This window comes from Canis lupus, chromosome 3 (assembly GCF_011100685.1).
Source record: "Canis lupus familiaris isolate Mischka breed German Shepherd chromosome 3, alternate assembly UU_Cfam_GSD_1.0, whole genome shotgun sequence".
Classification (NCBI taxonomy): Eukaryota; Metazoa; Chordata; class Mammalia; order Carnivora; family Canidae; genus Canis; species Canis lupus.
In genome coordinates, this window is record NC_049224.1 from 47142861 (window position 1) to 47157744 (window position 14884).

The 14884-nt window shown below is 38.9% G+C and overlaps 1 long non-coding RNA gene across 1 annotated transcript; it reads right to left on the bottom strand.

Moving 5' to 3' along the window:
* Nucleotides 1–264: 264 nt before the first annotated feature.
* On the bottom strand, nt 265–13989 carry LOC119871198. Its single transcript, XR_005357017.1, has 3 exons — nt 13894–13989; nt 5472–5621; nt 265–1073 (listed from the first exon to the last, which is right to left on the bottom strand). It is a non-coding gene; the product is annotated as an uncharacterized LOC119871198 (long non-coding RNA).
* Nucleotides 13990–14884: the final 895 nt, after the last annotated feature.

A 14884-nucleotide genomic window follows, 5' to 3' on the forward strand; every position in this document is an offset into this window, starting at 1 on the left:
GGGCATTGTGCTTGGTGGGGTGGCAAGTGTAGGTGTGTGGACATAGGAGGGAAGTGTGGGCACGGAGCTATGTGTATGTATCTGGGTACATGTGAAACGGGAAAGGGTGTGCATAGGGACTGTGTGGGTATGGTGTATTAGAGCAGGATGGTGCATCTATGTGATTAAAGTGAGGTATGGGATTGTACGAAAAGCCAGCCAAGCCTCGCTTTTCCTCAGCTTCCTTGCCCCTGGGTCCTTGTGCAACACTTAGAGTGTCCTGTGCCAAAGATGTCCCTGCATGCTTTCAGAATTCGGTCCTTTGAAGCTGTTTCTGGATCCAAACCACACTTGGAATTCCACACCCATGTCTCCCTTGCTGAGACTCAGACGACTGCTTTGCTGTGATTTATGTGACAACAGAACCTTTATTTCCCCACTGGACTGATTTGGGGTGAATACCGCTGAGCCTGAATTCCGGCTGATAAATCATCTTCTTCATCAGGATCACCATCGTCATCACCATCATCCCCATGTGTGGCGAGGCACTCGGGAATTACAATGCATCATCATCATCCCCTTGCACAGCTACATAAGTCAGCTAGTGACACATTATCCTTTATGAAAGGTTAATTCTGTAGCATAAAATACAGCTGGATCTGCTCATGATTCCATTTTAGTTGAGAAAAAAAAAAACTGAAACTCTAAGACTGGAGAGCCCTAGAGATCTTCAAATCAACATATGATCTCCATTTCTTATCCAAAGCCGTAATCCATTCAAACATCTTTTTGTCTCTACCCAAACATGAAAATTCTTTTAATTCAGCTTCAACTTATGTCCTCCTTCTACCACCTCCTAAAATACAACATAAATAATCCATTCTATTTCCCTGGATGGTTACATAAAGAAATATTACTTGTGTTGCCTTTGTCAGTATGTGAATAGATGGGTTACAACTCTGCTAATGACAATGACAATGCTGTGCATCCATTTTTCTGAATGGAACCCCACAGAGAGCAGTTTGTTACAGCTTTTGTCCCAGGGAAGGAGCATTTCGAAGGCCTCCATATTTCCATTTCACAAACATCCATTCCTAGGAAAGCAAAAGAAGAATTTCTCAAGGGTGGCACAACAGGAGCAGAGGGGTAATTTGCAGGTAGAGATATTGCAAGTGTGCCAAACCATTGATATTGAAGGCAGTGTTCAGTTTAGTTAGGGCAGGGAAGCCAGGGGCATTTCAGTTTCCACCTGATATTTTCTCCAAAGTAGGGAGAAAAGGAAAGAAACGTCCAGGAGGGGTGGACCCCTGCCTCTATCTGGGCAGTGAAATTTTCTCTGATCGCAGTGAAGTGAAAAGTTTGAGAGGCTACTCACACATTCAGAGAATTCAGTCTCACTATTCTGGCCCAGTGAGTTCTGTAATATCCTGTGTGAGGAAGAGGAGTGACAATATCCTCAGAATTTGCATCTGGATCCACCCAAATCTCTAGCAGGCAAGAGGGAGAGTGGGTTCCATGCCTGGAGGGAAAGATCTGCAGCACCCCATGTGGCTGCTGGCCTAAATTCTTCTGAAAGCCAGAGGGCTGCTTAGCTCTTCCAGAGACCCAGATGGCAGACTATGCCACTGCGGTCTTCTGGCAGTGACCTCAGGCCATGACTAGCGCAAGCACAGATGCCAAAGCATCACTAAAGTTGAATTCATCCTTGCCATGGGACTGGGGCTGAGAATATTATGATTGAATTGAGAAGACAAGATCATTTGGTTATAATGTCCTGTTGACAGGCTGGAATACTATTTTTCCCTTGTGGAATTATTTCAAAGACTGACTTAGACTTTACAGAGTAACAAAGTTAGTTTCAGGTATACAATATAGCAATTCACCAATTCTATACATTACTCAGTGCTCATTCCGACAGGCGACAGGCGCACTCCTTAATCCCCTTCACCTATGTCACTCATCCACCCACACATCTCCCCTCTGATAACCAGCAGTTTGTTCTCTATACTTAAGAGTGGCTTTTTTGGTTGGGCTCTTTGTTTATTTGCTCATTTGTTTTGTTTTTTAAATTCCACATGTGAGTGAAATCATAGGGTATTTGTCTTTCTCTGACTAGTATTATAACCTCTAGTTCCATCCATGTTGTTGCAAATGGCAAGATTCCATTCTTTTTATGACTGAGCAATATTCCATTGCATATAGATACCACATCTACTTTATCCATTCACATGGAGTAACAATAACTGTCTGGTTCATGAATGTGGCTACAAACAAAATATGGACACAAAATGTATCAGAGGCTATGTTTGAATGCCATCCATCCATTCATCCAAGCACTCCCAAGCCTCTGTGGAGAGATTGTGATGGCCAAGCATAGGTCTTAAAGTTGAGCATCCAGAAATAACCAAACTAGACCCCAACAAGAAGTTCAAAATCTACACAGACAATTCAACCAACAATGAACAGATAGCTCAGTGCTTTAAATGCAGCTAAAGGAACGGAGTGAAGGGATACCGGGCAGAGTCTGGGTTGGGGTGAGTACTTCTTTTGAAATCACAATACTTGAGCTGAGTCATGAAAGATATGCAGGAGCAGTCTGGGGAGATGGGAGCAATTCTCCATTTGCAGAGTCCGTGGTTCCAGAATATCCCCTTACATGATCACCAGAGGGAGCAGGGCCTGGGGAATGTTAGGCCAAATGTTTCACACAGGAATCAGTGAGACCTCAGAAGAAATTTGACTTCCCCATATTGTACTGTAGAACTCTTAGCAAATACCTCCTCTCTCTCTCTCTCTCTCTCTCTCTCTCTCTCACACACACACACACACACACACACACACACACACACACACATACACGTCAATCATTTGTTTTACTCCCTCTTCCTAGAAAGTAGAGAGAGAATGCTGTGGGAAATCTGAGGCAAGATTAGTTTGTTCTTTGTGAGGTGGGAGAAAGGGATAAAATGGTACTCTTTTTTTTTTTTTTTTTTTTTGGTCTGCCGATGCCAGTCCTGGGGGTATACACTGCATAATTCATGTTAGGCTTTCCTGGAAAAGAAAATCACCTAAAGACTATAAAATCTTGCATTGTATTACTTTTCAAGGGATTAAGCACCATCTTGTTTACAGGCATATAAATTCCTCCCAGTTCCACATTTTGTATCTGTCATTAAGCTAGCTACCCAGTGCCAGCTACAGTCCTGAGACACAGACCCACTTTAGATTTAGTGTGGATGGCAGTACATGCAACACCAAAGTAGGGTACAAAGTACAGAAAACCAGAAATCTGTGGGGATTCTGTGTCTGCCCTTCAGCAGGGTAGTTAGTTATCAAGACTTCTATTCATGGTGACTGTCATATAGATACCTACTAATTTTACAAGACAGTGTCAATGTCAACCTTCCCAGCTCTTGCACCCAACTAACCTTCCCCAACCATCAAGATCAATGCACGTTTTCAATGTCCCTAAGAAGTCATTAATTCACTTTTCCCCTAAATTCTACAACAAATGAAGTGTGTCGTGCCAATTTAGCCCTGAATTACATTCCCTGTATTATTGCTGCCTGTAAAATGGAAACTTGACCTCAAAAGTAGATTTTAAGGCCCCTCAAGAAAAAAGAATAACTGTCTTATATGGCACCTGGACCTTTCACACTACTATCAGGGGTCATTCTGCCCTCAAATTCCTGGTTTCTGCCTATTGGATTTCCCCAGGTGAATGGTCTACAAGAATCAGAACCTCAGTACACCTGATGGTAAAATCATCTTTCTACCAAAATAAAGTCACTCAGGATGAAGACTACCGAGTTGGCTAACAAAAACAAGGTCATGGAGCACCTGGGTGCCTCAGTTGGTTAAGTACCTGTCCTGGGCTCAGGTCATGATCTCAGGATCCTGGGGTTTAGCCCTGCATTAGGCTTCCTGCTCAGTGGGAGTCTGCTTCTCTTTCTCACTCTCTCTCTCTGTTTCTCTCTCTCTCTCTCAAATAAATAAATAAAATATTTAAAAAAAAAAAAAGAAAGAAAGAAAACAAGATCAAAATATTGTCTATAAGAGACACACCACTTGACTGGATGAGCACTGGATGTTATAGTATATGTTGGCAAATAGAACTGCAATAAAAAATATACAAAAAATAAAATAAAACAAAACAAAAAATAAATAAAATACTGGTTTTACACAGTAAAAAAAAAAAGAGAGACACACACACAGACACACCACAAACAACAAACACACAGGTTCAAAAATAAAAAGACTATCAAAACATACACTGTACAAATCTAAGGGAAAAAGCTGAGATTCCAATCGTAATATCTGAAAAAAAAATAAATTTTAAGACCAACAAAAGTTATCAAGAAATATTTAATAGGAAGAAAGCTTCATATGATATTTGCTTTAAAATTTGCTTTTTCAGGTATGCTCTTAAGAAAATAGTCTCAAAATACAAAAGTCAATAACTCACAGAAATATAGGGGTACGTAGTTAGATTACCAAATATAGTTGAAGATTTTAACTCATCCATTTCCAAAGCAAGTGGAAGAAAAATAAGAAATTTTAAAGAGCTGAAAAATACAATTAATAATAGCAAAGAAACAAAAAGTACATTTTGTTGAGAGTAGTAACATAAATAGAACATGTAATAAGTCAGAAAAGGAGGTCTCAATAAATTCCAAAGAAGAGACATTATGCATACTATGTCACTGATTTTATTCAATAAAAATAAAAATAACAAACCAAAAGCTAAAAAGATCCTATACATTTAGTAATATAGTCACAATTAACAAAATAATTCATGGTAAAAAAAAAAGGTAATTGAGAAATATTTAGAATAAAATGTTAATACAAACACCCACAGAACTAAATTACAGAGAAATTTATAGTTATAGATATTAGAAATTCACCTCCAGGAGACAAGCTATGAGAGACTCCTAACTGGAAAATAAGCAAAGGATTGCAGAAGGGCAGGTGCCTGAAGAAATGAGGTAACTGAGTGATGGGCATTAAGAAGGGCACTTGATGGTATGAGCACTGGGTGTTATATCATATGTTGGCAAATTGAATTTAAATTTAAATTTAAAATAAATAAATAAATAAATAAATAAATAAATAAATAAATAAATAAATAAATAATTTTTTTAAAAAGGTTAAAAGAGAGAGAGAGACAGGGAATGTTTTGGTATTAGTTACTTCTTTTGTACACACCCTACAGTATTTATGGTATTTTTTAATGGTATTTTTTAGGATGCTTTCCCCATCAATTTTGCAGTTGGTGGGCTTAATTTTTTTATTTAAGTGTCCTATGTTAAAAAAATATATAGTTTTATCATCAGAAAAAAAAAAAGAAATTCACCTCCATACCTAAATGAAAACTAGAAACTTGCAGAAACCTCATGTTTCTGAAGACTTAATTTAGAAAAAAATCAATTCACTATAAATTATTGATTTAGGGCAATCTCAATCATAATTCTCCAAAAATTATTTTTACTCACCTGAGAAAATTATTTGAATTGTTATCAATATGCAAGTATCTCCCCAACATTTTCAAATGATAAAAAGGGCCTTGCTCCATCAGGTGTCAGAGAATACCAAAAAGTCCTGGTAATTGAAACAGTGTTGGGTGGGTTTAAGAATAGACAAATCTATGAATGGAGAGAAAAAAAAGAGCTTTAAATATGAAAATCAATACAATGGTCATTAGTGCTATCCAACAAAAACTGTACAGGTTTCAATGCATTGTCCCATCCTCCTTGAAGTTAGGTATGACCCTGTGACTTTCTTTAGACAATGAAATGTCCAAAGTACATTTCAACCTATGTAACTTCCAGGTGGAAGCTTTAAAACCCAAGGCTTCATGTACCCTGCTTTTCCCTCTCCAATGTAGTTGCTGTCATCTGCATCTCTTGCACTCCCAGTGCCTGAGCAAGAGTGGAGCAGAGCCCACAGCCAACTCGTGGTGGATGTGTAACATGAGAAAGAAACACATCTTTTCTTTATATGCCATTAGGACTTGGGTTATTACTATTACATAAGCTAGCCTAGACTGATAAAGTGGTCTTTCCAATTATCTTTTCACTTTTATATTCTCTTACAGTATTTGATATTTTGATATATGACAAATGTATTTAGACTTCCTTCTAAAATTATAAAAAAATTGTTACTAAAAGCCAATTAAAAACAAAAAAATTAGAGAGAGGCTATTTGCATGTTATTGTAATAATTCATTCTTTTGATTTGAAGTTCTCCAATTGTAGTTTTCACTAAAACAGTGTTTTACAGAAATTTAGAGACTTTGAGCCATCTGAGAAATCGAATCTCTTATCCTAAAATAAAACAAGCAATAATCCTATTTCCACTAAAACTTCTTAATGTGGGGGGATGTTAGCAGACAAATAACAGCTGACCAGCAGTGGGGGGCAGGAGGCATAATCTGCAGAACTGCTGCTTCATCTACAATGTTTCAAATAAGGAATGGGAATGATTATGAGCAACCTCTTCTTTGCTAAGCTGTCATTTTTCAGAGCAAAAGCTAAAGACATCAGGCTGATAACAAGAGCCAATTATCCAGGGAATCCCTCAAAGAAAAAATGGCCCATGATGGACCTGACCTCTAACCATCACTGAAACTCTGCTTAGAAGAATTCTGAACATGTATAACAAAGACCAAGAGTTTTTCTTTTCAGTGCTAATATTGTGAAACTGAACAAATTATGGCCTAAAATTTTCATAGTGCATTCAGTTAACTTAGAACAAAATCTCTTTTTATGCTGTCTCTCATTAGATTATTCTTTGGCATGTCAATATTAATATCTCAAAGCTATTGGTCCCAAACCAATTTGTTTAAAATCCAGCTAGATGGTCATTGAAGTATACAAATTCCAAATTCTTATGGAATATGATGATGTGCAAATATTGCTACAACACAGAAGATCAATTGAAGGTAAATACCACTGAGCAAAGAAATCTGATGCCCTTGCTCATGGCCCATCTATTTAGGCAAAATGACAAGAATGCTAGAGAAGTCTTATTCCTCAGCATGTGCCATAAGAATTGGAAGAAAGCTGGACACGTGTAAATCCTGACTCAAGCACTTTGTGAGTTCTTCATTAATATACAGAATTAGTGTATTATTGTCATTGTACAAGAATCATCTGGAATCTCAACCATGAGAATTGGAAAACTAGGCTTGGCTATTTCCTAGGTACAATTCTCTCGAGATTCTCCAAACAAGGCTTGGAGACTATCTGTAAGACCTTTCCAGAAAATTCTGTTCCATCTCATTATGTCTGAATGGATTCTAGAGCTGACATCATTTCTCTTCGCCTGGTCACTCTGGTTTCTTCACAGTTAATTAAGATAAGTTACTACGAAAGCCTGGAGAGAGGCAAAAGTGTTCATGGTACAGGCACTAAACAAGATTAGAAAAATGAATGTTCAAAATGGCCATTTAATCTTGAAGTTATACTACAAGGGAAATGTCTGTGATTCCCAAGTGATATTTCACAGATGTCTACGTAAGATAATAGATGGGGTAAAGAAGGCAGAATTGACAAAAATTAATGGAGTTGTTATCACAGACAGCCAGCTCTTTGACTTTGGATTGGATTTTTCTTTCCCTGTGGCATATGAGGCAAAGGCAACCAGAGAAGAGTGGAAAGAAGGTAATTCACAGTCAGAAGTTTGAATTGTTGTTGTGACTCTGAACAGGACAGTTTACTCTTCTTGTGCGCTGGTCCTCACCTATGAAGCACAGATAATGATACAGACCTTAAAAGCAGTTGTACAGGGATGCTTGGATGGCTCAGTAGGTTAAGCATCTGACTCTTGTTTCCACTAGGATCATGATCTTAGGGTCCTAGGATCAAGCCCCACATTGGGCTCTATGCTCAACACAGGGTCTGCTGGAGATTTTCTCCCTCCCCATTTGTTCCTCCTCCTGCTCTCTCTCTCTCTAAAATAAATAAATAAAATATTTTTTGTAAAAACAGCAGTTGTACAGATTAAACAAGATAACAGGAAAAATCCTTCATGAATGGCAAAGTGTTCCCCAATTTGCAACAAGAATCTTGTGGAGTCTATGGAAGAATCCTAATACCAAGAGCTGCTCCACACTCTAGGCAATAAGTTAGGCATTCCCGCAGAAAGGACGGACAAGTGAGAAAAAGACAAACTCAGAGTCCACTGCAAGGGGATCAGGATCTCCAGCAGCGCTGTATGGCAGGCAGCAAGCCGGGCAGTCTAGCACATTCTACCTTCTGAAGTCAGAAGCAAGGCCAGCAGACACTCGTCTTCCTTCAACATACCCAGCCCTGAATGGCAGTGTTCAATCTTGCTGGTTCTTATTGATCCTTCCCTGGTCTACACTCATTTCTCCCTTGTTTTCTCATTTCACATCTTAGTGCCTTTCTGAATGATTTGATCGGTAAATTATTCAGTGGCAACCATCAATTATTCTATTTCATCAATTTCACAATCGCTGGAGGAAATTGTTCAAAGCTTCTCTGACTCAGCTACTGTTTGCTGTGTATGTGGAGCCCCTACCAGAACACATCTTCACTAGGGGTCAGCCACATAGGAAAGCCTCCGTTCGGCCTCAGCTAGTTACCAATGTGATGTTAACACCTAATCAGAAGCCATGTTTGCTGTTTGCCTTGACTAATCAGCATATACTGATTCTAGAACTGAGGCAGAAAATGCTCAAGATGAATCTGGAGCATCTTGTAGTGCCAGAAAGGCAGGAAATACTTAAAAGAGAGAGAGCAAAGGAAGGGTAAAAGACAGAGAAAGAGGGGCATGTGAGTGGCTCAGTGGTTGAGTGCCTGCCTTTGGCTCAGGTCGTGATCCTAGGGTCCTGGGATTGAGTCCCACATTGGGCTCCCCACAGGGAGCCTGCTTCTCCCTCTGCCTATGTCTCTGCCGCTGTCTGTCTTTCATGAATAAATAAATAAAATCTTTAAAAAAAAAAAGAAAGAGAGGTGTTGAATGTCAAAAGAACACAAAAGCCAAAAAATAAAAATAAATAAATAAATAAATAAAATAAAAAATAAAAAAAAGAACACAAAAGCCAACTGAAAGCATTCTCAGAGGCAAGCTTTAACAATTTAATTTGAGCAACAAAATAAAGTCATATTGGATTAGAATCCAAGTATAAAATAAATATTCATGAGCTGATATGAATAAATGATTAAGTAAATAAACAGAAGTGAAAAGAGATATCTCTCCTGAAAAGAATTCCAAATAGTTTCTGTAAACGCTCCACCTCAAGGGGTTAGAATACAACCTCCCACTCTAACAGTGGGCTCTGGTCAGAACATCCTTCCAAAGCAGACTGCATGCAAAGGGAGGAAAAAGAATAACTTTACAGTGAGAAAGCTGAGAAACATGTCCTAGGCCACGTCATCAAAGTCAACATCAACAGTGATGAGTCATGTTGATGGCACATTTTACCTTTTACATCATGAGATGAAAATGACTTTACCTCTATGGTCTCCCTCCATAAAACCCATAACCTGGATCTAACCATGAGGAAAATATCAGACGAATTCCAATTGAGGAACAGCCTACAAAATACCTGACTGGTAGTGTTCAACAGTGTCACAGTCATCAAAAACAGGAAAATCTGAGAAATTATCACAGCCAGGAGGACCCTAGGGAGACATGATAACCAAATGTAAGTAGGAACAGAAAGGGAATGTTAGATGAAAACTAAGGAACAGAGCAGGAAAGTGTGAGGAGGAAGCAGGAATGACCATTAACCATGGTAATAGTGTGCCAGGAGCTGAGAAGAATGGCTGACTCAGCCCTTTGCTCCCCAAGACAACAAATCAAACAAATATAACACTTGTAAAACTGAAAGGAAGTACCTGAAGAAGTTAGTTATCCTGAGAAGGGAAGCAAGAAGTGGCAGTTATATCTGGAAAGACAGCTCCCATGCAGCCACCAAGCAAGCACCAAAGGACTTGGGTGAGACCTCATTATATACAACCAGCCCTGGAGGGAGTGGCAGACACAACACATTTAACTGGGGTATAGTGGGGGATCCCTGGGTGGCTCAGCAGTTTAGCACCTGCCTTTAGCCCAGGGCGTGATCCTGGAGGAATCCCAGGATGGAGTCCCACATCAGGCTCCCTGCATGGAAGCTGCTTTTCCCTCTGCTTGTGTCTCTGTCAATCTCTCTCTCTCTCTCTCTCTCTCTCATGAATAAATAAATAAAATCTTTAAAAAAAATAACTAGGGTATTGTGGGCCCATGCATCAACATCTTTGAGAGGATCCCCAGGTGATTCTGAAATTCAGCCATGGTTGAAAGCACACCACAAAACTGTTTCAAGAGTGCCAACGGGAATTTGTGAAATTCTGTAGCTTTCAGCATTTGGAGTTTATGAGGTCTTGTGGCCACCAATCCTGCCATCTTGACAGGCAAGTGTCCAACAACAAGGAAATAGACAAAAGAGAATGTGAAGATTAATCAAAAGGGCCAGGGACTGGAGACAGTGGAGAAAGAGAAAGAGAGAGAAGACAAATACCCAGACCCTTTAATTATTTGTTAATACTTGCAGCAAACCCCTCTACAAGATGCCATGGAGCCCAGTTTGGAAAATCATGCCATTTGGGATAGATCACTCAGGCAACTGTTTACAGAAAAACTGAGGAATCATCAGTCTCTTTGTTCTCTGGGCTAATTTTTTCCAAGAGTAGAGGGAAAAACAACAGTAATGGCCTCCCTCAGAGGCCCAAATTGAACAACTTAAAACCAGTATCACAAAAGCAAGTTTTGGGAATAGAGGGCTGTTCCTGTAACAGCTCAGACCACTGAGGTAGACCTTCGGTCTACACACGTGCTTCCCAAAAGGAGCCCCTTACTCTGGCTAGGGTTGAAAACTACAAATTTGCTTTCAATATGGCAGCCCAGATTAGAAGCTGGCCTAGGGACACATACTCTGGACTAGGGACATTTTTATTTCACGGGTGAACTGGTTTGAGAAAATATTTTACTAAGATGCACTCTTTTCAGGGAGAAGTGCTATAAATAGATAAGGACATCTATTCAATCTATTCATACAGCACTTGACGCAAGTAGATTAAAGAAGAAAAATATGATCTAAATATGCATAATATCTAGCATAAGTGGGTTAATGTTCCTAGCATAAGTAGAGAAAATGTTAAAAATTGATGACATTCTTTTGATAAAATACTAAAATACAGGAATAGAGGAAAGCTGTTTTACCATAATAAAGGCCATCCATTTCCATCTAAAAGCTATATCCATGGTAAAATAAATTTGCCTGATTCCACTATTATTAGCATTGTAAAAATTCTGTTCACTGAAAGCAAAAATGAGATAGCATGAACAATTAGATGATTGAAAAATAAGTGATAAAACAAGCAGGGCAGTATGATTTTATAGTTAGATAATCAAAGAGAATAAGCTAAGAAACTGTTTTAATAAATAAAATTTTACAGGTAACCTGGAAGAAGATAAATACACAAACACACAAACACACACACAGACATGCACGCACACTACAATTCTCATTGTGCAGCTGAAGTTTTAACGAGGGAAAGAAAACTCATTCACCTGAAAAATATGTGTGGTCTACATGAATAACTCCACAATACTTTAATAAAAGACAAAAATGAAGACTTGGGTCAGTGAAAAAGAGCAACTGGACTCAGATGGGAGACAACATGGTATAAGAGGACCAATTTTCCCAAATCATTTACCTTTTGTGTAAATTGAATCTAAATCCCAACATCACTTTTTTACTTGAAAAATTGCTCTAAATGGCACCAGGAAGAAAAACTTACAGAGTACATATAATTTTGAAAATGTGTAACAAAGAAGAAACAATCTTATCAGATAGCAGTGCATAGTACAGAAAAATAGTACTGAAAATTGTTTGATACTGGCACAAATTGGACAGATGGAGAAAGTGAGCAGAAGAGTCACTTTATAACAAAGAGAAATGGTTAACAATTCACACAGGCACACAGATTTAGTCAACAAAAGGTTTGCAAACTGGTAACAATTTGGAGAAATAGACTTTCATGTCATACTTACACGAAAATAAATATAGCACTATACCAAGCACACAGTTGACATTCAATATTTATTAATTGTGAGAATTACAGACAAAATTTAAAACTGTATTTTCTATAAAAGGATATTATATATGATATCTCTCAGACCTCTGGAAAAGGATAATTTTCTATCCTAGAAGATATGAAGACATGGACAGATCTCCTCCTAGGAACAGAAGCTACATAGCAGTAGTGCTTAGGTCATAAATATTTCTGGCTTTCTCTCTGTCCTCAGTAAATGTTTGTTAAACTGAAATGGCCTTAGAGTAACATAACAGCAATAAATATAGCAAAAGAGCCACGGAAGGTGAAGTGGGCATCATAGGAAAATTATGGACATGAACTTCTGCTGAGCTGCTGCTGGTCCTACTACACAGGGCCTGCCTGGGGCTTGATTCTGTGGCTGCTAGGGTACAGGACCACCACTGAAGAGTCTCAGCCTGGCGATGGGTCACAAGGGAGCTCGTGCCACAAGCTAGTCACCTTCCTCTCTCCGGTGGCTGGCCAGAAGCCCTTCCTCAGCCATTCACTTCTGTCTATGGAAAATTTTCTGCTGCTAATAATAAAAGCCATCATATTAGTTCTTCAGAACAAGGTAACATTTTGCAGTTTATAACATGCTTTGATATGAAAAGGTTTCATATTCATGCTAACCTTATTATTACTATTATTCATCCTTAATAAGCCTGAGGGGACTGGAGGCTGTGCTCTCCTAAAAACCATGACCAGAACTTGTTGTGGTCAAGGCTCATGGCCCAGTCATCAGACTGCATGTGCGATTTTTCCTCTGCTTTCCCTCATTCATTGCTTTCAAAAGAGTCATGGGAGACAGAGTGGTCAACTGAACCAAATGTGTCATTGAAAGAACTAGTGCATAGTAGCCCAAGAAATGGTACAGGCAGATGCCCTAAGACATAATTCCATCTCTCCTCATTTAAGAGATTTTACACATGTCTATATTATATATGTATATTTTATATACACACACACACACACACACACACACATATATCACAGCTTCTGGCACTGCACAAAAAGCAGGCTCTGCCGGTTTAAATGGGATTTACCTCTTAGATTTCAATTACCAGTGTGTGGAATAGGCTTCAGATCTCAGAAAAGTGATAGGTCTATAAAAGGGCATGAATGTAGGTATTTCCTAAAGTGATGCTGCCCCATTGTCTCTGACAAAATGAGCTTTCATTGATTCACACATTCATCTCTTTGGAAAATATCTATTGGGAACACTGGCAATGTGGCAGACACTGGGCAGCATCTCAGTTGTGCATATAGCTCCACAAAGTTCATGAACCCCAGTTAAAAACCTTTATCTAGAAAGTGCAAGTATCTTGTCCTCATCAAAGTGATTGAAGAGAGGATTAGCTAAGCATTGATGTTAGGTAACAGCCTCATACATTAACAAATGGGCTTCCTGGTAGACAGTCTAATCATCTGGAATCAGTTTATTTACATAAGTGATTCTGAATTAATTAGCTAATGATGGAACTAAATTCTGGTCAAGTGTGGTAGGTAGAAGGTAGGAGTTAGTTCAAGCACTGCTGCTATGACTTGGAGCTAATGTATAACCACCCAAACTACCCTAATACACCTGCCTCCCCGTGAGAATTTCTGTTCTGTTCTGCCTCGTGGATCTACTTGAAGTTTCACTATCTGAAATTTGTTTGGTACTAGCACAAATTGGACAGTTTCACTATCTGAAATCATGGTCTGACACTCCAAGGAGCCAGAGTACAAAATTGCTTATTGGCAAATGTTTGGTCTCTAATCAATAGTCACCGGCCAACACAAAATAGGGGTGTCTATCCTTGTACTTCACCTTTAGAATTTGTCATTATGTTGAAAAGCAAACACTGCGTGGCAATCTTCTTCCAAAAGCATCCTTGTGACCATCACCACCTCATGAACTTTTCCCCAAATTGGTAGACCTGCGGAGCAAATTTGGAAAGAAGGAGCCAGGGAGTTAGCTGACTAGAAAGAACCTAGGAGCTAGAGTGCAAGTGGATCGGGGAAAGTCCCAGGATTCACTGAGTAGAAGAGGACAGACAGAGTCCTTGTGAGGATGGACTAGGTGAGCAGTTGGAAGAGAAGCAGAAGCCCCATGAGTCTGTTGGAGAAGTGGAAACAGAAGTCTGGGGCCTGCTATTGATGAGCAATCCATTCTGAGTGTGCTTCGACCTGAATTAGGAAGAGCTGGGGCAAAGTGATAGGGATATGGAGATAAAGGTCAGCCCATCTCAGAGGAGGACAAATTAAGACTGTCTCTCACTGATGATAATTAGGGAGAGAGAGAGAGGAACTGGGTTGGAAAGGGCTGGATTTAGAAGGTAAACCAGAGGCTCTGGCATGAAAGAATCATTTTTTAAGGTCTAGTCTAGAGTAGACATAGTTGCCCTTTGAATATAGTTGAATATGATTTACATTCTGACAAATATTGTGCTGGGATAAAGGAGCTTTGTTCATTCAAGACAAATGGCCATAGATAACGGCTCTCAGTGCTTCGTGTGAAGCATTGGATTTAGTACAGAAAGACACCAAGTGTTCATTAAATATTTATTAATTAATTTTTGTATCTGCTAGAAAGGACCTATCTTTCAAATGGTTTTTACCTCATGATGATCTGACACTCTTATTTAAGTGGAATAAGAAGGAAGGGAATAAAAATATTTTTTTATTTTGGCCTAGATAATTTAGATTTTGTTTAGACCTTCTTGTTCCAATTTTTTCATTTACAATGTGGCAGGCATTACATGTCACCTCATTTAAGACATATTCAAATTCTCCTTTTCTAGAAATTATAAAGCAAAATA